This window comes from Rhinoderma darwinii, chromosome 2 (assembly GCF_050947455.1).
Source record: "Rhinoderma darwinii isolate aRhiDar2 chromosome 2, aRhiDar2.hap1, whole genome shotgun sequence".
Classification (NCBI taxonomy): Eukaryota; Metazoa; Chordata; class Amphibia; order Anura; family Rhinodermatidae; genus Rhinoderma; species Rhinoderma darwinii.
In genome coordinates, this window is record NC_134688.1 from 398,553,548 (window position 1) to 398,576,997 (window position 23,450).

Below are 23,450 nucleotides of genomic sequence, written 5' to 3' on the forward strand. Positions count from 1 at the left end.
ATATTGTCTAAACTTCAAAAAAAGATTGGTGAATACACATGGCACATATACATCTAATAGAACAGAAATGCTGCTCCTCTGCTGACGAGTAATTGATAATTAATTGGTTAGAAAAATAAAGCCAGTTAAAAATGATTTATTAACGGGGGGATGGGAGATTTATAGTCCTGTATCTAAATACCCTGGCCAAGGCAGAGTGGCTTGCTAGTAAACCTACCGTGGCACCCAGGGCACATGACCTGCCCACCCTTGTACTGACATGGGTCAAGATTTATTTTTGCAACTATGAATTATTTCCATAGCAGCTTTGTTGTATACACTAAATTATAAGATGTAAAGATGACGAACCACTTAACCCCTTAAGGACACGGCCAATTTTGGCCTTGAGGACAGAGCAATTTTTTTTACATTTCCCTCTTTGCATCCCGACGCTCATAACGCTTTTATTTTTTATACGACGTAGTTGTATGAGACTTTGTTTTTTGCGGGACGAGTTGTACTTTATGTACGTACCATTTTTTGGTACAAATACATTATCGTTTCATTTCTATACATTTTTAATTAGATTAAAATGCAGAAAAAAAGCAGTTGCGCAGCAGTTTTAATATTATTTTTTTTACACCACACACCGATCATCATAAATAATGTTATACATTTGTTGTACAGGTTGTTACGGTCGTGGCGATACCAAATATGTCTATATTATTTCATGTTTTGGGACTTATATTTTAAAAAGTTGATTTATTATAAAAAATTTGTGTTTCTGTGTATTTTATTTACTTTTTATTTATTTATTTATGATTATTTTTTTTTTACATTCATTGAACTTTTTTTTTTAATCCCATAAAGGGATTTATGATTTTGATTTTGTAACTGCAATGTACTGGCATAGATCTATATGCCAGTACATTAGCCTGTTACTGATCGTACACAGGCAGTTGTTAGGGCATACCTCAGTATGCCCTAACAACAGGAAATATGTTCAGACAGCCCTGGGGTCCTTCAATGGACCCTGGGCTGTCTGGCCATACGAGTTGTGGGCTTTGATCGCGTCACAGTTATTTCCTGTGACGCGATCAATGTGCAGTCCTCGCGGCGTTCAAAGGGTTAACAGCGGAGAGATGTTTCTCTCCTCTCCGCTGTCAGAGCGGGGCCGTGGCCGTGTATTACAGCCGTTGCCCCGCTCTCGATCACGCGCACAGACGCGCGTAGGGACGGCTGTCACACAGGACGAGTATTCTCGTCCTAATGCGCGAAGTGCTCGCCGCTCAGGACGAGCATACTCGTCCTGTGTCGGCAACCAGTTAAAGGGAATCGGTCACCAGCATTTTACCTATTAAACCAGCAATACCTGGTGGAATTGGGTGAAAAAACATTTTTATGTAACCTATAATTATCTTCTAAGTAGACTCTGTACCTTTAGTATTAAGTTTTTTAGTGTTCCCGCGCTGTATGCTGATGAGCATAGGAGTCATATCTTCGTTCCTCAAGCCTTTCCGAGTTAACCCCGCCTCCTCACTTTTGATTGACAGCTCCTCACCTCTTTCCAGCACACACGAAGGCCCGCGCCTGTCCATTAATGGGACTCACCGCGGAACATGCGCAGTACAATAAAAGGCACAAAATGTTTGCACACCGTTATTTACGGTCAGAGGAGGAGTTTAGGAGAGGGGATAACGGCAATGAACTTTTGACAGCAGCGGCCTGCGAGGGGTGAGGAGAGTTCAATAGGTGAAATGCTGGTGACAGGTGGGCACTAAGTTCTAAGAAAATCACTGAAGATCTGTAACAGGAGAACTGCAATAAGTTTTATTTCCTGGAATTGCTGTAATTTCTGAGGATGGTTAGGTAGAGGAAATCTTTGATTTTGAAATAAAGAAAATTTTACTTTGCCTAGTAACACCTTTTGTTATAAGCTGGAATAATGTGGGCAAGGCGGTCAGATCTTCAATTGTTTCCTGTAATTGATTGATTTCTTCCTGAACTGAAGGGAACATTGAATGCAGTTATGTAAGCTTTTATTTTTAATAAAAACAGAATATACATTACAAGACCTCTTACTCACATACATAACCAAACACAATAGAAAACACCTCTTCCCATTGGTTTACTGTGCAAACTAATTGATGGGTGTGTACAAAGCAAAGAAAAATGACTATAAATTCAACAATACAAATATCGTCGTATAAAGACAATACACTTTTATAAGCCATCTGTAGCATCTCATGAAAATGTGTCTAGAACTGATGGAAAATATCTATTTTTCTCAACTAAGTTAAGATGTGCATTGTATATTATAACAAAAAAACAATGCGCATATAATACCACTGATCTCAATCTTGGAGAATTTTTTTTAATATGGTTGGTTATTGAGAACAAAAAAGTAAAACCAAATTATTTGCAGATTAGTTTTTGGGTGGTGGCTACACACAGAAGATTATCAAACAACAATTGAAATAGCAGTCCAATGAAACACACCAAGGCCCAAAACAGGACAATTTATATGTGACTACGGTGCGGCTCTTTTTTTCTAAGTGCAGTTAGATCTGAATTTTCTACAATGTGAAAAAAGTCACATAGATTTGGTTTCCTCATTTTGTACCACAAAGTACCACTTACTATAGAAAAGCTGGGGCAAAAAACAACAACAACACAACAACCATGGTATGGTCTTAGCTAGGTTAGGTCGCACAACTCACTACAGTAGTGGTAGCGCCATATGCCTGTGTGTAGGCCCAGCGATAACATGTTCCATTGTATGAGATGGAAAGAGTGGCAGGGTGCTTGATACAAATGGTGTTAAGTGAGAATACAATTTTTTCCGACTGGCAGAATTGCAGTGATAAATTTACACTTGTGTAAAAATATAAACTAATATTCCACCCTTCTGTATTATCCAATCATGTGATTCTTAACCCCTTTTAGCTACAGCCACTTTTGACCTTCCTGAAAGAGCCTCGTTTTTCAAATCTGACGTGTCATTTTATGTGGTGAAAACTTTGGAATGCTTTTACGGCCGAAATTCACTCCCATTGATAGCAACATGCCCTATATTGAGGCGTTTTTTCTGTCTCAAAACCCCAAATCAATGGGAGACGGAAATAAACGCATTATTTGCCGCAATTTTTTACCCTTTTTCCTTTTGTCTGTTTAAGAAATAGGGAAAAAAAAGCCTTAAAAAACGCGGCAAAAAACGTGTGGTACAAAACCACTTCAAAAAAACCGGAACTGATTTTTCCAGGCAGAATTTTCTGCCTGCAAAAAACTCTGTGTGGACATACCCTAACCAATTCTGAGACTGTTTTCTTGTGACACATTGATCTTTATGTTAGTGATAAAATTGGGTCGGTACATTCAATATTTAATTGTGAAAAACACCAAAATGTAGCAAAAAATTGCAAAAATCTGCATTTTTATAAATTTAAATGCATCTGCTTGTAAGAGAGATAGTAATACCACACAAAATAGTTGCTAACTAACATGAATCACATCATTGTCATTGTACAGCTTTAACAGAGGTGATGTGTAGTTGTGATCTCACCAAATAATAAGGGGTTTCTGATGAATGTATCTGAGTAAGCAGGATAGTAAGCAGCATTATAAGCGAGTAAGAAGGAAAGAAATAAATTTTCTGATGAAAATATCATCTGCCTTTGGAGTGAGTAATAGTAATTTCAAAATCCCATGACCCCCTACTGCCTTCTAGATGGCCCCCAGAGAAAACATCCAAAGTAATTAATGGGAGAACATTGTAACTCTATGGGATCAGTATGAAATACTTAGAATGAACTAATGTTCCCTGACATTCCAGCAATACTATGATTTCAGGAAAATTTGAAAAACACAGACAAAAAAATATAAAAATTATAATCTGAACTGTTAGGAAGCTTCAGAGTACATGTCCATTACCAATAGACTTCAGGAGCATGGCCATTTTACAGCTTTTGTACAGAGATGTAAAAGGCCCCCCTAAAGGTGGATGGGGCCTTTACTGTACCGACGGATTCCTCCGATATCATACAGAGGCATGTTCCATCGTATACCGTATATACAGAGCTTTTTTCCCTTAGAAGCATTGCATGGTAGGTAGCCATACAAGACTCTGTGTGCTGTCATACACCCTCCGTCCATCATGAAGCAAAATTAGTAACACATAAAAAAGCAAGTCAATTGTTATACTTGCCTTTCCTGGGTCCAGTGCTGGAGCCGCAATATCAGCAAGCTGAGCCTTATATCTAGGCCTACCATATGTGATAAAGTCTGCTGACTCACTGTATCTAATCATATTCATATCTATAGGGTCAGATTGCTATAGATATGCTGTCTCCCCTGACGTTTTTAAGATCTTAGCGACACTTCTGGCTGCTACTGCTGCATCGTTGGGTCACTTAGGAAACCTATCGATGCAGCTGAAAGCTGCGGGCTGTCATCCATGAGAAGAAGCTGGGGGGAAGCCAAGAAGGACTTTTGCACCGGGGCCCATGAGCCTTTAGCTACGCCCCTGGATAAACAGTATGTGAAACTAAACATAATTTCTGAATTATGGTAAACCCAGAAAACGAGAAATGGCTCAATATTAATTATTTACATATGCGCGCGCTGGCCCTTTTAGGCCAGGAACCAGCGTGCATGCCCTCTTGTGATCACTACGGGACAGAGCGGGCGCATTTGCCGACATCTCTGGGGAGAACGATGCCGGCAGGACGAGGAGGATCTGCGGGAAGCAGGTAAGTGAAGGTCGCGGTCCATGACAGCGGCCGTAACACTTACACACAGTGATTATTATTATAATTTAAAGGAAATAACCAACGTTACAATAATCTATTTATATAAATAGAGTCAATACTCAAACATTAATGGGAAAATATTTGTCAGTTGCTTGACATTATTTGACTTCATTTGGATAATTCCTGCAGGTTAGTAGGTTGAAGTACATTGACTTTTCTGGAGTCTTTATTAATGTTGCTAAAAATGTAACTATGTATAAAAAAAATATGTGATAAAGTTTAAATCCTAATGCTCGTATTGTAGTGCTACTCTGATTGAAAATTCAATTAAATTGTTCTATAGTAGTAAAGACTCAAACAACTGCTAGACTCTTTTTTTAATAGCACACTGCAATTCTCCAGACAGGACTGTCATGGCGACAACTTCATTCCACTAATGTGACAAAAAACTGTGAAATATATGTCCTTGTCACTAAAATAAATAAAATTGGCAGTGAATGTAAGTGCTACGTTTCCAAATTCTTACTTTTCTACTTCCTAGAAAAAGAAAAATGGATAAAAGAAAATAAATAAATAAATAAATAAATAAAAGCTATGCACTTTACAGTTCAGTTACACTTTTATCATGCATCTTTCATAAAATAAATGTCCTTGTTATTATGTCATTGTGCAAAATATGTCCACATCATGCAGAATATAGGTTTAGGAATTCCCTTAAAAAATACTCACAGCTCACAGGATTTTCATACTCAATTGACGATGTGAGTCCTTATGGCTCGACCTATTTATAGTTCTTAGATTAGGGTCATATACAGTGAGGGAAATAAGTATTTGATCCCTTGCTGATTTTGTAAGTTTGCCCACTGTCAAAGACATGAACAGTCTAGAATTTTTAGACTAGGTTAATTTTACCAGTGAGAGATAGATTATATAAAAAAAAAACAGAAAATCACATAGTCAAAATTATATATATTTATTTGCATTGTGCACAGAGAAATAAGTATTTGATCCCCTACCAACCATTAAGAGTTCAGCCTCCTCCAGACCAGTTACACACTCCAAATCAACTTGGTGCCTGCATTAAAGACAGCTGTCTTACATGGTCACCTGTATAAAAGACTCCTGTCCACAGACTCAATTAATCAGTCTGACTCTAATCTCTACAACATGGGCAAGACCAAAGAGCTTTCTAAGGATGTCAGGGACAAGATCATAGACCTGCACAAGGCTGGAATGGGCTACAAAACCATAAGTAAGACGCTGGGTGAGAAGGAGACAACTGTTGGTGCAATAGTAAGAAAATGGAAGACATACAAAATGACTGTCAATCGACATCGATCTGGGGCTCCATGCAAAATCTCACCTCGTGGGGTATCCTTGATCCTGAGGAAGGTGAGAGCTCAGCCGAAAACTACACGGGGGGAACTTGTTAATGATCTCAAGGCAGCTGGGACCACAGTCACCAAGAAAACCATTGATAACACATTACGCCGTAATAGATTAAAATCCTGCAGTGCCCGCAAGGTCCCCCTGCTCAAGAAGGCACATGTACAGGCCCGTCTGAAGTTTGCAAATGAACATCTGGATGATTCTGAGAGTGATTGGGAGAAGGTGCTGTGGTCAGATGAGACTAATATTGAGCTCTTTGGCATTAACTCAACTCGCCGTGTTTGGAGGAAGAGAAATGCTGCCTATGACCAAAAAAACACCGTCCCCACTGTCAAGCATGGAGGTGGAAACATTATATTTTGGGGGTGTTTCTCTGCTAAGGGCACAGGACTACTTCACCGCATCAATGGGAGAATGGATGGAGCCATGTACCGTCAAATCCTGAGTGACAACCTCCTTCCCTCCACCAGGACATTAAACATGGCTTGTGGCTGGGTCTTCCAGCACGACAATGACCTGAAACATACAGCCAAGGCAACAAAGGAGTGGCTCAAAAAGAAGCACATTAAGGTCATGGAGTGGCCTAGCCAGTCTCCAGACCTTAATCCCATCGAAAACTTATGGAGGGAGCTGAAGATCCGAGTTGCCAAGCGACAGCCTCGAAATCTTAATGATTTACAGATGATCTGCAAAGAGGAGTGGGCCAAAATTACATCTAACATGTGTGCAAACATCATAATCAACTACAAAAAAATGTCTGACTGCTGTGCTTGCCAACAAGGGTTTTGCCACCAAGTATTAAGTCTTGTTTGCCAAAGGGATCAAATACTTATTTCTCTGTGCACAATGCAAATAAATATATATAATTTTGACAATGCGATTTTCTGTTTTTTTTTTTAGATAATCTATCTCTCATTGGTAAAATTAACCTAGCCTAAAAATTCTAGACTGTTCATGTCTTTGACAGTGGGCAAACTTACAAAATCAGCAAGGGATCAAATACTTATTTCCTTCACTGTATGTTTCTGGGATCGCTACCTGTTTAACCTGTTGAAAACAAAATAAAAACTCTAAGGGTATGTTCACACGCTAGCTGGCTTTTACGGCTGAAATGACAGACTGTTTTCAGGAGAAAACAGCTGCCTCGTTTCAGCCGTAAAAGCAGCTCATTGTATTATGCGAGGCGTCTTTGACGCCTGTAATCTTGAGCTGCTCTTCATTGAGTTCAATGAAGAACGGCTCAAATTACGTCTGAAAGAAGTGCCCTGCACTTCTTTGCCGATGCAGTCAATTTACGCGTCGTCGTTTGACAGCTGTCAAACGACGACGCGAAAATTACAGGTCGTCTGCACAGTATGTCGGCAAACCCATTCAAATGAAAGGGCAGATGTTTGCCGACGTATTGTAGCCCTATTTTCAGATGTAAAACGAGGCATAATACGCCTCGTTTATGTCTGAAAATAGGTCGTGTGAACCCAGCCTAACAATCCTTTTCCTAATCTTACCTGATAGAGGCACGTTCTCTAATATTTTTTCATGTTATTCTATATTCTGACATCTCCATTTTCCCTTTTCCTTTTCCCCCCTTAACCCCTTAATGACCGCCGATTAGCCTTTTCACGGCGGTCATTAATGGGCTTTATTCTACAGCGCCGCTATTCCACTGCGCTGCTGTAGAATAAAGTAAACAGAGCAGGGAGCCGTCAAATCTCCCTGCTCTCAGCTGCCAGAGGCAGCTGAGTGCTGGGGGCGTCCCTGCTTTGCCGGGTGAGATCGATATTAGTATCGACCTCACCCGTTTAACCCTTCAGATGCGGTGCACAATAGCGTGCACCGCATCTGAGTGGTTTTGGAGAGAGGGAGGGAGCTCCCTCTCATCCCACCGACACCCGGCGATAAAATCGCCGAGTGTCTGTGTCTTCTATGGCAGCCGGGGTTCTAATAAAGGCCCCCAGGTCTGCCTGGAGCGAATGTCTGCTAGATCATGCCGCAGGCATGACCTAGCAGATGCCTGTCCGTTTTAAATGGACAGGCAGTAATACACTGCAATACAAAAGTATTGCAGTGTATTATAATAGCAATCGGAGGATAGTGAAGTCCCCTAGTGGGACTAGTATAAAAGTTAAAAAGTTTAATAAAGTTAAAAAAAAAGTGAAAAAAAAAATTAAAAACCCACTTTTTCCCCTTACAAAATGCTTTACTATTAAAAAAAACTACAATTAAGCAAAAAAGTTACACAAAGTTACACATATTTGGTATCGCCGCGTCCGTAACGACCCCGACTATAAAGCTGTTACATTATTTAACCCGCACTGTGAACGCCGTAAAAAATAAAATAAAAAACAATGGAAAAATTGCTGTTTTCTGTTAATCCTGACGTAAAAAAAAATGGATAAAAAGTGATCAAAAAGTCGCATCTACTCCAAAATGGTACCAATAAAAACTGCAAGTCGTCCCGCAAAAAAACAAGACCTTATACAGCTATGCCGACGCAAAAATAAAAAAGTTATAGCTCTTCGAATGTGACAATGGAAAAATGTAAAAAATGGCTTGCACATTAGGGCCCAGAATGCAAGCAGGGGGAAGGGGTTAACATCATATTGCAAATCTTTTGATTTTCTTTTGTTGTTAGTTTATATATTTCGCATGAATATATGATACACTATGTCTCGGATTTTGTCAGTATTCCACGGTCTGATCTGTTTTCTATTTTGTAGTGTCTATTTCCACTTGAGGCTGTGTATCTAAATGTGAATTTTCTTTGTTTGCTTCTCACCCCCTCCTCCTTTTCCTTTCTGTTATCCCTTTGCATTTTATTGAAAAAAACTTCTTAAATAAAGAGTTAAAAAAAAACTAATAATCATAACCCTCCATTTTATTTCAATTGCCCTGTCACTATCTGTCCTTACACTCAAACAAAAATTGGTTGTCGCGGGCTGTTTTACACCTATGTACAGCTGCCACATACATGCCAAGTGAAGAAGACAAATATAAGGGCTTTTTGTTCCGGGCAGTGATGGCTACTGTAACGTCCGCGGTCGCAGACTGCAGACTCCTATCATCCTGTAGATGTCTTCCTCCCCAGAGATGCCAGCACATGCGGCCATCCTGTCCTGCAGTGACCACTAGGGTGCACGCTCTAGTTCATTCCCGACCTTAATGGGCCAGAGCACACAGATTTTAGACTGACTGATTGCTCCCACGATAACCCTGGACTATTAGAAGGCCCTGCCCCTTCCTTCATTCCGTGAGCGTTGTTTTGTTTACCCGTGTTAGTTTTTGCAAATGGTCCCTTAGTGTTTTCCAGTTCCCAGTGTTCCCGTTCCTGCTACCTGTATCCTGTACCCCGTGTTACCTTGTTCCTGTGCAGTAGAGAGTTGGAGTCGTGTTGTGTCGTATACTACGCCTGCTGCATTTCACCGCACCTGGTGTCTGCCTGCTGCCAATGTCCTATCCGAGCCTGCCATCGCTAATGTCTGTATTGCGACAGGTACCCTTATTCGAACTACTGACTTTGCCTTAGTATCCTGTTTGGCCAGCTGCTATCCCGAGACGGTGGTACGGCCCAGTGGGTCCAAACACCCATATTGACAGCAATCTCATACATATTTGTTATCACTATAGTCAGGAGAATTATTTTATATGGTAAATGTCATTAGTTATATCAACCACATTAGAATACAAAATAAAAGAACCAAAGAAACAAGCTTTTTTTTTTTATTCTTTTAAAAAAAATTCCCTATATAATACCAACAAATGAAATATATATTTTCCCAATAAATGTTGGATTCTGTTAAGCATAAATAATATAGCAAATCTGCCTGATCAGCTAGATAAAATTGCTGGAATATAAATGCCTTTAGTTTTGACCCATTTATAAATGGTCTGGCTTTCCTTTTATTCCTGTAGAGCATTAAATACTCAAACACAAGCAAAATTGTAAAGAGAGATTTTCACACAATCTGTCGCTGCGAAACGAATAAGTCCAAGTGCTATGAGCTGGATAGCAGGGAGCTATGCACGGGATAGCAGGGGATTTAGGACTCTACACAGAATATTTAACCCTGCCAGATACAACTGTGTGGGTTGTTCATCTCTTTCTCCCCCTGTTCATGTATGCTTCAGCGTAGCAAGTTAGTTATGTAAGTTCTTATTGCCTGGCTACTAAAATAATCAACCTGGCTCCTGGAGTGATATAACTGGCTCCTATAGTTATTTATTTACCCTGATATATACATATACACTTAATGCATTTACATACATATTGTACAGTACCTATAATTAATAGTTTGGAGTAAAGGGGCAGAGGTTTCATATTTGCTGTAAAATAGTTTTTCTCTATTATTTTCCTCAAATTGAAGTAATTTAATGAGAAATTGTATTTTTTATCTTATTTTACCCAGTGGCATAAGTAGAAGAAAGGAGGCCCAAAAGCAAGAATCAAAATGGGCAGCCCTAAATTATTTCAGTTTTTTTTTTACTCCGAACAGAAGATTCTGCTGTTTGTTTTTCCCTCTATCCCCTTTTTATGTCCCTTGGATCAGTTCCCTGGCCCTTGTTTGCAAACAATGCAGTTTTTCTGGAGAGGTGACCTTCATAGGTTCTTGCCACCCAGTGGCAAATGGCATGGGACTATAACCAGGGCTTGGCCCTTCCAGTCAAAGGGGCCCATAGTAGCCACATGGTCTGAAACTAAAGTATGTACACCATTGCTTTGCAACCTTTATTACTATGTAGGTTAATACACAATAAACAGAGCCAGTGAAGACAGTGCAACTCCAACAGCATTTATTGCAACCAATGCTGACAAATCAGGTAGCCTTCCACACAGGGACAGCAAACCGTCCACAAAATCAGGTACTCACAGGAAACTCCTCAGAGTGCTGGCCTCAGCTTCAGCTCTCCTGAAGGTCTAAATCCAGAACCACTAATACTCCCCAGGTCAAGCCCTTATATACCCCTCAGGAACATCTTGGCAGTTTCTAGTCACCATGATTTGTTATACTATTGACTTTAGTTTGTATTTATACTGTCTGTATGTGAGTTGTGGTCTTTTGTACTATTATGTGTATTGCCCAACTATTGTCTGCCACAGCCAAGATGAGAACACAGTGGGGGGAGATAATTGTATCTGCTTCATTTGCTCGTCTGCACACTAGTGAGTGATGGTGGTGCCCCCTGATGATCCCCTGTGGAGACTGGACAATGAGGACACTTTATGTCTTGTGGCTGCACCTCTCACTCATCTGATTGTCCATATGCTGGGACACGACCTGTGGTACCTGATTACAGAATGCATTCCTCTCTGCTGAGGGCTTAGAATAAACCAAAAATAATGCACCATCACACTATGTTTTGATTAGTATGTTACAAATATGGTGTTGTTTTTTGTTATTATTATTATAATAACTATTACCCTCCTACTATTACTCTGTGCCATCAATTTTTTGTTTATTTTCTATAACTTCACACTGATACTCTTTATACTTTACATCTTAGCACCAGGTGTGTGTTCACATCAACATCACCCTTCCGTTGATGGGTTCTGCAGGACCTTTCCATAGGTGTAACCCATCAACGGAAAGGCAAACGGAAACCATAGGGTGACGCTGATGTGAACAAGCCCTAAGAAATGCCTTTCACGCCATACTCTCCTACTCCGTACGAATGTTGCTTCTTTTTATTTTAGACTCAAATGGGCAATACAAAAAATTATATAGATATACAGTGATAAATGAAAATGCATGGAGGAATGGCTAATTTTATCAAATCTATCAGTTGTCAATTGTTGTGTGGATTGTGCATGGTCAACCTGACACATGCATACTGGAGATAATCCTTATTCTAGATGCTGTAAGGCTAATACATGGGAAATGCAAGAGCTAATTTACAGACTCCAAACAAACAGGGTTGTCAATCTCCTTTTTTGTTTTTTTCTGGACAATTTAAGAGGCTCTGTCACCAGATTATTAGTGCCCTATCTCCTACATAATCTGATCGGCGCTGTAATGTAGATAACTTTGTGTATAAGTTCAGACAGCACAAGGATGGGGTTTTGCACGGATAGGGGCCCACCCCAAAGATGAGTATAAAAGAGTATCTGGCACACCAAATTTGAAACAAAAGGTATTTTTAATTTTGTTTTTAATGCCAGTGGCAGAGTGCGACGTTTCGGTCTAAGCGACCTTCATTAGGCACTAAGCCGTGCTGGAAAACTGCATAGACGAGCGCTTGTGGTGCTGATAGCGGCTGGCCACTGTGTCAAAACAAAATAAAAAATACCTTTTCTTTCAAAATTGATACTCTTTTATACTAGTAATGTAGATAACAGCAGTGGTTTTTATTTTGAAAAACGATCATTTTTTACCAAGTTATGAGCAATTTTAGATTTATGCCAATTAGTTTCTTAATGGCCAAATGGGCGTGTTTTCACTTTTTACCAACTGGGCGTTGTACAGAGGAGTGTATGACGCTAACCAATCAGTGACCAATCAGTGACCAATCAGCGTCATATACTTCTAATTGTTCCAGCCCAGCTACATTCACTGCACAATCACACTGGGCTGGAACAATGAGAAGTGTATGACGCTGATTGGTCACTGATTCGTCAGCGTCATACACTCCTCTGTACAACACCCAGTTGGTAAAAAGTAAAAACACGCCCGGTTGGTCATTAAGAAACTAATTAGCATAAATCTAAAATTGCTCATAACTTGCTCAATAATGATGGTTTTTCAAAATAAAAACCACTGCTGTTATCTACATTACAGCGCCGATCAGATTATGTGGGAGATAGGGCATTTATAATCTGGTCACAGAGCCTCTTTAGCTAAAAATGTATGGCTACATTTTTATGGAAAATTTGAAAATAAAAATTACTCAAAAAGATGAAAAGTAATGCATGTTTATAGCCCAGAATACCAATATGAACACTTTAGCAGCATTGACTATAACTGTAAAATTATGATAATTAGAATTATAATACCCTGTAAAAGCTCCTCCCTCCATCTTAAAAAAAAATCTTGGACACATCCATTTTTTTTGTTGAGGACACTGGCCAAAATGTCCCTAATTTACATGCTGTCCACAAATTAACTAATTATTGTCAACCCTTTAAACAATTTAGCAACAAAGTAAAAGAAGAAAACATGATGAATTTTATCGTTTTTGATCTATAGTGAAACAGCAAAATATTTTTTAAACTAATTCACAATAAAAAAATTACGTTTTTTGCAGGCGGAAATTCTGCCTCAAAATTCCGTTTGGAAGTTTGAGGCAGAATTTCCTCTCCCTGCACGCAGATATTCGCTGCGTTTTTCACCCGCGGCCATTGAGCCGTGCGGGCATAAAACGCCTCGAAATACGCTTTCTCTGCCTCCCATTGATGTCAATGGGAGGTCAAAGGCGTAAACGCCCAAAGATAGGGCATGTCCCTTCTTTCTCCCACGAGACGGTTTTACCGCTCGCGGGAAAAAGACGCCTCCGTCTCCCATTGAAATCAATGGGAGGTATTTTGGGGCCGTTTTTGACTGAGTTTTGCGGCGCGGTTTCCGCATAAAAAAAACTCGTCAAAAAACTCTGTGTGAACATAGCCTAATACTACACACTGGAATCCACATGTTTCATGGCAAAGTATTTGCATTTCCAAAATGTAATAAAGGCAATATTTTGTAGCAATAAGAAGTAAAAATAGAACGAAAGAGAAAAAGAAAATACTTCCTCTTTTATGCACTCAAATGAGCCAGCTCTGTAGTTTTACTAGAGGAAATATCAGTACTGCTTTAGCCTAACCATTACATAACAGTAGACTGTTTCACAATAGAATGTACATAATTCCAGTAAAAAAAAGTCTCTATTTCTTCACAGTAAGCAAGATACACTTAGTAGAAAAACATAACAGACAGTATTTGCATTTCTGCAAACCTCATAATATTTATATTTAGAAATTTATAATTCCCTGTGCCACAATATAACCCAAAATTAATTATTCTGTTCATATTGGCAATGGACCACAACATTTTCGTATTTAAAGGGGAAGTTAAAATGATCTTCTGATAGACATAGATAAATAAAAGTAGATTACATTGATAAAGTTTGATGTGAACAACCGCAGATTTTAAGAAGGAAAAGGCTCTAACGATTATTTAAAGGGACGCTAAACCTAGAAACTAATAAACAGGAGAGAGATAAACTTGCCCGCTGTATTTGTCAGTCAGTAGGATTTGCTGCATGTTCCTAAAATAAATGTTGTTGTTTTTTATGAAGGCAGGTGTTGATTTTCTATGGGTCCCTTACATTCTTGGCTGCAGATGTCTGAAAGGGGAGGAGTTTAGTTAATGGGCAGGGCTTCTTATTCCTGTACTCCAGAGCAGTGGGAGGCTCCTCCTGAAATCAGTATATTAAAGGCAGATACAGGATTGTGAGAAGTAGGAGTGGGGGAATGGCTGACCACCTGTGACACATAAAGAAGAATTGCTGGTGTTTAGTGTTGCCCCCTTAGCTCCAGTGAAGAGAAATCCTAAAGCTTCCGTATAACAAGACCTTTTGGACAATTGTATGCATCCAACTTTGTGGGAACCGTTTGGGAAGGCCCTTTTCTGTTCCAGTATGACTGTGCCCCAGTGCACAAAGCAATGTCCATAAAGACATGGTAGGGTGAGTTTGGTGTGAACTTGACTGGCCCACACAGAGCCCTGACCTCAACCCCATCCAACACGTTTGGGATGAACTATAATGGAGATTGCAAACCAGGCCCTCTCGTCCAAACATCAATATCTAACCTCACAAATGCTCTTCTGGATGAATGGCCAAAAATGATTACATACACTACAAAATCTTGTAACAGCGACCGAGATTGCAAGCGCCGCATATCCATATCCACGGACGTAATCCGTGTCTGAAGAAGGTCGAATGTATAGACCGAAACGTTAAACCTATTTTTGGATTACTACTTTTTACTATATGTGAAATAAAATATGACTTATTGCATAACACCTTGGAGTGCTGAGTTGTAATACAGTGCCCATACAAGTGTATTAGCCTTTACTGTACAAAGTATTACTGATCAATGTGGTTTAACAGCATGCTCTAGATTGGAAATTTGATGTTGTTTTATTTTATTCCTCTTGACCTCAATGGGAGAAGACTGCTATAATGAAACAAACTTGAAGCAAAAAAACACTTGCATTATTTTTATGTAGTACTGTTCCCACAAATTATTATTGGATAGAAATGCACAAATGAACATGCACATCTCTGAGCTAAAACTTAAAGGCGTAAGACGCTTGGAAAAGCCTCCAGGGCTCTTTTATTCTAGTAATCTATGGGTTTTCCTATGGGTACCATTGGATGTATATGTCTGCAATGTTTATATGATATATCAGACGTTTTATAAAACTGGATTACACTTTAAAAGAAAACCAGTTTTTCTCTTTGATGTTTATATCCCATTGACAACAGTTTTTTGTTTTTTTAAAGGAATTGTCTCATAGAGGCAACCTGTGTCCATATGCACTATTTAGGCATTTGAATGTCATAGAGGGTGTAAAGGATCTGCCAGGCACTACGTCTGGGTATACTCCCAGGATTAATCAGTCGACACCTGAGGCCAGACCTCTGAGACTGACACCTGCTCCCACCAATCAGGGTGGCAGGCTCAGGAGTGGGAGAGCCTATCGCGGCCTGGTCAGTCAGAGTTAGCTCCGCCCCCTGTCCATTTATACCTGCCGTTTTCTCTTCCTCCTTGCTTGTTATTCTTCTTGGATTCCTGGCCCCACTGCTGCCTTGCTCCAGCCTGCTTCTGCCGTGCTTCTGTTCCGTTTATCCTGCGTTGCTCTGCCCCTGGCTTGCTTCTGCTCCGTGCTCCCGTTTGTATACTCCACTACTTCCTGATCCTGACTGGCTCATTCACCGCTCCGTTTCCTCGCGGCGTTCCGTGGGCTACTGTATTCCCTTGCGTGTTCCCTGTTTGTACTCCCTTGCACTTAGACAGCGTAGGGACCGCCGCCAAGTTGTACCCCGTCGCCTAGGGCGGGTCGTTGTAAGTAGGCAGGGACAGGGCAGTGGGTAGATTAGGGCTCACTTGTTCCCTTCACCTCCTTCCTGCCATTACAGAGGGGTGCCCACATTTGGGATCCCCCATCTATGAGCCAGAAGAAAGAGCCACTCTGGCGGACCCAACCGTCCATGAATTACATGGACGGCCATTGTATTGAATAGGTCGTCATGTAATGTTAGTTTACAGCTGTTGCAGGGGAAATTTCTGGTCAGACATAGCTTCCCCTTGGCAATAACAGACAATCTTTGGAAGTTCATTAAACAAAATGAAATATATTGTTAAAAATTACCTATTGTTTAAATCAAGTTTTTAAATGTAAATATTATTTAAAAAGTTTTTTTTAACCCCTTAAGGATACGGCCAATTTTGGCGTTGGGAACAGAACAATTTTTTTATATTTCCCTCTTTGCATCCCCAACGCTCATAACTTTTTTATTTTTTGTACGACGTAGTTGTATGAGACTTTGTTTTTTGCGGGACGAGTTGTACTTTATGTAGATACCATTTTTTGGTACGAATACATTATCGTTTAATTTATATAAATTTTAATTTTTGCGAAAATGCAGGAAAAAAAGCAGTTTCACTGCAGTTTTATTATTTTATTTTTTTCACACCATACACCGATCATCATAAATAATGTTATACATTTGTTGTACAAGTTGTTACAGTCGTGGCAATACCAAATATGTCTATATTATTTCAGATTTTGGGACTTATATTTGAAAAAGTTTATTTATTGTAAAAAAAAAATTGTGTATTTTTTTGTTTTTGTTTTATTTAACATAATTTTTTTTTTAAATGAAATTAACTTTTTTTTTTAATCCCAAAGAGAGATTTTTCATTTTGATTTTGATTGTAATGTACTGGCATATATCTATATGCCAGTACATAAGCCTGTGTACTGATAGTACACAGGCAATTTTTAGGGCATACTCCAGTATGCCCTAACAACAAGAAATATGGTCAGACAGCCCTGGGGTCCTTCAATGGACCCTGGGCTGTCTGTCTGGACATGCAAGTTATGGGCTTTGATCGTGTCACAGGGATTTTCTGTGACGCAATCAAAGGGCAGTCTCCCTTCTCTTATTTACTTTGAATGCAGTGATCAGCTTTGATTGCGGCATTCAAGGGGTTAATGGCGGAGAGAAGAGGTGTATTACAGCCGTTGCCCGGCTACTGATCTCGCGCGGACACGGCTGTCACACAGGACGAGAATACTCGTCCAAATGCACAAAGTACCCGCTGCTCAGGACGAGTATACTCGTCCTATGTTGGCAAGTGGTTAAGATGATAAATTTCAGCTCTCACTCTGACCAATGAGGCCTCAAAAGACTGACACCTCCTGTTCTATAGAGATCACTTCTCAGCAGTTATCTCATTATCATCACAGGCAGGATTACAATGAAAGGTAATACCAATATATAGATAACACAGGATCCACAATTCATGATAGACTGACACTTCCTGTTCTGTGGAGATCACTACTGAGCAGTCATCTCATTATCATCACAGGAAGGATTACAATGAAAGGTAATACCAATATATAGATAACACAGGATCCACAATTCATGATAGATTGACACTTCCTGTTCTGTAGAGATCACTTCTCAGCAGTCATCTCATTATCATCACAGGCAGGATTACAATGAAAGGTAACACCACTATATAGATAACACAGGATCCACAATTGACAATAGACTGACACTTCCTGTTCTGTAGAGATCACTTCTCAGCAGTCATCTCATTATCATCACAGGCAGGATTACAATGAAAGGTAACACCACTATATAGATAACACAGGATCCACAATTGACAATAGTCTGACACTTCCTGTTCTGTAGAGATCATTTCTCAGCAGTCATCTTATTATCATCACATGCAGGATTACAATAACAGGTAAGGCTAAGTTCATATCTGCGTCAGGGCTCCGTTCCGACGGAGCTTTCCATCAGAATGGAGCCCTGACTGACACAAACGAAGAGAGAGCTAAAAAAGATTTCTATTACTAGAAATCTGATCCCAATGGTGACGGATCCCGCATATCACGCTTGTCTGAATAGCCCTGTTGAGTTGCATAAGTCCGTGTGCTGCCCGTTGTTTTCACGCACAGCACACGGACGTATACAATGTTCTTGTGAATCAGGCCTTAAAGGGCAGGTGTCGCGAAAAAAATGTTTTTAACATAAATTTGCTTTTAGTGTGTTATTAAAATAAATATGATTTATTTGTGTGTTTGTGTTTTACTTTTTCCTTTTTTCTAACTTTTACCTCACTATGGGGGCTGCCATTTTTTTTTCATCTCTGTATGTGTCGATTAACGACACATACAGAGATGGCATACGGCACATACATCCCCATGGAGAATGCGAACGGGAGCCGTTCCATTCACTATGGTGTACGCCGTCTGTGTGGCGGCACACAGTGTAGGAGGTTTGGACATTCAACCCCCTCCTTTCGCCTGGCACTAGCCAGGATAAAGGAGGGGGATTAATTGAGCACACTAGAGCGAGTGTGTATTCTCCAATTTTGCAGCATAAAGCAATGTGGTTGCTTTACCACGTTGCAATGCTGCAACTTTGGGAATTGCTCCCTCTAGTGACCAGCACATGGAAATGTTATAAATTAGAATCTAATTTATAATATTTCCTGACTTGTGAAAAAATTAAAAAAATTAGAACAATGTCTAATCATTTATATACTAAATGTTTAAAAAAAATAAATTTCTAGCGACACATTCCCTTTAAATTAATGTTCAACCCTCATTAGGCAAAAGCATGTACCTAGAGATGTTTTAGACAATGTACTATTATTAGCAGATTACTGTCTTGTTTAGGCATTACATTTCTGAAAATCTTCTGTAGTTTTATTTTGCAATTCATAATATATTTATATCACTTTTTTTTTACTAATTAAAACTGTATACTGAAACATTCTGTCATCTGTTTTGTCATCTGTTTATTTTTCGATTATACTTATTTTAGTTTCTGTACATGATAATCAGGGCAACTATCTTGCCTGAGCTACTGTTCTGAGCTTTAAACAGCAGTTCAGTGATTTGCTTTACAGCAGCCAGATCGGAACCCAGCGATGTAATCGCGAGGTTCCGATGACTGCTCCGGCAGACCGGAGGCCTAACAATGGCCTCCTGTCTGCCAAGTATGGAAACCTGTTAGGTCCCGCTCAGAGTCGGGCCCTAAAAGGCTTTCGTCCCCAGAAACAAGATGGCGCAGGCTCAGAAGCTGAGCCTGCGACATCAACCGCCGGAGTCAGCTGTATGTTACAGCTGACATCGTGCCGTAATGGCAGGAAATGGAGCTAGCTCCGATCTCTGTCATTAACCCCTTAGATGCAGCGATCAAAAGCGATCGCGGCATCTTAGTGGTTTTTAGCCGATCGTTGCTATGGCACCCAGAGGCCTAACAATGGCCTTCTGGTCTGCCACAAATGGAAGCCAATTGACTTGCTATCAGTGAATAACTGACAGCTCTAATACATTGCACTACGTGGGCAGTGCAATGTATTAGAGTACAGATCACAAGTGCAGGCCCTCAAGTCCCCTAGTGGCACAAAACAAAAAGTTAATAGAAATGTTGAATAAAAGTGTAAAAATAAAAGTTTCAAGTTAAAAAACAAACTAACACTGACTTTTTTTTCCTATAATAAGTCTTTTAATATATGAATAAAACATGAAAACCTTAAAAAAAAGTACACATATTTGGTATCACTTCGTCGGAAACAACCCAACCGGTAACACTATAATGTTATTTTTCCCGCACGGTGAACACCGCAATTTTTTTTTTTTTAAAAACAATGCCAGAATTGCTATTTTTTGCTCACCACCCCAAACAAAACATAGAATAAAAAGTGAACAAAAAGTCGCATTTACCCCAAAACAGTACCAATAAAAACTACAAACCATCCTGCAAAAAACAAGCCCTTCACAGCTTTTTTGATGAAAAATAAAAAAAGTTATGGCTCTCAGAATATCGTGACACAAAAAATTAATTATTAAAAAAAAAAAATAAGGATTTTATTGTGCAAAAATATATATATGGTATCGACGTAATCGTATCGACCTGCAGAATAAGGTAAAATGTCATTTATAGCCGACGGTGAACAAGGTAAAAATAAAAGTATAAAAAAACTACAGATTTGCTTGTTTTTAGTCAACTTGATTGCCAAAAAATTAAAGAAAAAGTGATCAAAAAAATCCCATGTACCCCAAAATGGTACCAATTAAAACTACAGATTGTTCCGCAACAAATAAGCCCTCACACAGCTCCGTTGGATCAAAAATAAAAAAGTTCTGGGTCTCAGAATATGTAGATGCAAAATGTGCAGAGTGTTCCAAAAGCGGATAAGATCGGGCGCCATTTATCAGTGCGACACCGGACACATATCTATGAATTATTATTTATTTACCGCACTATTATATCCTCTTACTATGCCCTGATGTACTCTGCACAGATTACATGTGCCCCCACATTATAAACTGAAATACCAGCAAAAACCCCAAACAGAACTGCTTCCAAGCAAAATCTGCACTCCAAAAGCCAAATGGCACTCCCTACCTTCTGAGCCCTACAGTGTGCCAAAACAGCAGTTTACGTCCACATATATGGCATCGCCATACTCGGGAGAAGCCGCTTAACATTTTATGAAGTATTTGTCTTCAGTGGCACAAACTGGCACAACATATTGTGCACAAAAATGGTATATCAGTGGAAAATTGAAATTTTTACTTTGCACCATCCTCTGCGCATTAATTACGAATGAAAAAACATGTCGGGTCAAAATGCTCATTACACCCCTTAATATGCACTACGGGGTGTAGTTTCCAAGATAGTGGTCACTACTTGGGGGTTTGTTTTACTATTTGACCTCGGAGCCCTGGGCCAATGCTGTGAATATCACCAAAACAAGCCTCAAATGCACATGGTGCTCTTCACTCCTGAGCCCTGTCATTTGTCCAGGCAAATGATAAATGCCTTGAGGGGTGCAGTTTGGAAAATGGGGTCACACAGGGTTTTGCAAATGCGACATGGCGCACAAAAATCAAATCAGCAAAATCTGCATGCCAAATAGCGCTCCTGCCTTTCTGAGCCTCAAAAACAGCAGTTTATGACCACATGTGGGGAATTGCCGTACTGGGGAGAAATTGCTTTACAAATGTTGGGGTGCTTTTTCTCCTTTCACCCTTGTGGAAATAAAAAAGTTCAACATTTTAGTGTTAAAAATTTGGATATTTATTTTCACTGCCTAATTCCACTAAGTTCAGCAAAAAACCTGTGGGGTCTAAAAATGCTCACTATACCCCTCGATAAATTCCTTGAGAGCTTTAGTTTCCAGAATGGGCTCACTTTTTGGGGGTTTCCACTGTTTTGGTCCCTCAGAGGCTTTGCAAATGCGACAGGACCCCCAAAAACTATTCCAGTAAAACTTGAGCTTCAAAAGCCAAATGTTGCTCCTTCCCTCCTGAGACCTGCCGTGTGTCCAAAAAGCAGTTTATTACCACATATGGGATATTTCCGTAATCGGGAGAAATTGCTTTTCAAATGTTGGGGTGCAATTTCTCCTTTATTCCTCATAAAAATTTCAAATTTCCAAGTTTTATCCGAAAAAAAAAATTTTTTAATTTCACAGCATAATTACACAAAATTCTGCAAAAAAAAAACAAAAAACAGTGGGGTCAAAATGCTCACTATACCCCTCAATAAATTCCTTCAGGGGTGTAGTTTACCAAATGGGGTCACTTTTTGGGGGTTTCCACTGATTTGGTCCCGCAGGGGCTTTGCAAATGTGACATGGCAAACTATTCCAGCAAAATTTGAGCTCCAAAAGCCAAATAATGCTCCTTCCCTTCTAAGCCCTGGCGTGGTTACAAACTGAAATTTATGTCCACATATGGGGTATTGCCGTGCTCAGGAGAAATTGCTTTACAAATATTGGGGTGCTTTTTCTACTTTAGCCCTTGTGAAAATGAAAAACTATAAGCTAAAACAACATTTTATTGGAAAAAATTTAGATTTTCATTTTCACAGCCTATTTCCAATTAATTCTGCAAAAAAAATCTGTGTGGTCAAAATGCTATACCCCTTGATATATTCCATAAGGGGTGTAGTTTCCAAAACAGGGTCACTTTTGCAGGGTTTCCACTGTTTTTGTCCTTCAGGGGCTTTGCAAATGCGACATGGCACCGAAAACCATTATAGCAAAATTTGAGCTCTGAAAGCCAAATGGTGCTCCTTTCCTTCTGAGGGCTGCCGTGTGTTCAAACATAAGTTTATGACCACATATGGGGTATTTCCGTAATAGGGAGAAATTGCTATACAAATGTTGGGGTGCTTTTTCTCCTTTATTCCTTGTAAAAATGAAAACATTGTATGTTTTATTTGAAAAAATTTCGATTTTCATTTTTTATTGCTTAATTCAAAGAAATTTAGCAAAAAAAACAAAACTGTGAGATCAAAATGCTTACTATACCCCTAGATTAATTCCTTAGGGGTGTAGTTTCCAAAATGGTGTATTTTTGGTTTTCCCTATGTTTTGGCACCACAGGACCTTTTCAAACCTAACATGGTGCCTAAAATATTTTCTAATAGAAAGGAGGCCTGAAAATTCACTAGGTGCTCCTTTGCTTCTGAGGCTGGTGCTTCAGTCCAGTAGCACACTATGTCCACATGTGGGATATTTCTAAAAACTGCAGAATCTGGTCAATAAATATTGAGTTGCATTTCTTTATTACAAATGAATTTCGGCAAAAAAAAAATTACATTTGTAAATTTCACCTCCACTTTGCTTTAATTCCTGTAAAACTCCTAAGGCCATGTGCACACGTGGTGGAATTTTTCCGCTGCAAATGTTGGTGCAGATTTGGGGGAATTACGCAATGAATCTGCACCGACATTTGCATATTTGACAGGTAATTTAGACGTTGCAGAGATCACAGCGGACTTGCCACAGATTACGTAGGAGATAGGGCATTTATAATCGGGTGACAGAGCCTCTTTAAGAAACATTCTAAATGCTGTTTTGAATACTTTGCGGGGTGCAGTTTTTAAAATGGGGTGATTTATGGGGACTTTCTAATATATAAGGCCCTCAAAGCCACTTCAGAACTGAACTGGTCCCTGAAAAATAGCCTTTTGAAATTTTCTTGAAGTTGTGAGAAATTGCTGCTAAAGTTCTAAGCCTTGTAACGTCCTAGAAAAATAAAAGGACGTTCAAAAAATGATGCAAACATAAAGTAGACATATGGGAAATGTTAACTAGTAACT

At 39.5% G+C, this 23,450-nt stretch overlaps 1 protein-coding gene across 2 annotated transcripts in view; it reads right to left on the reverse strand.

Annotated features, from left to right (window-relative positions):
• Positions 1 to 23,450, reverse strand: part of SH3KBP1 (SH3 domain containing kinase binding protein 1) — a 337,971-nt gene that overhangs the window by 161,224 nt on the left and 153,297 nt on the right. The window lies entirely within an intron of this gene.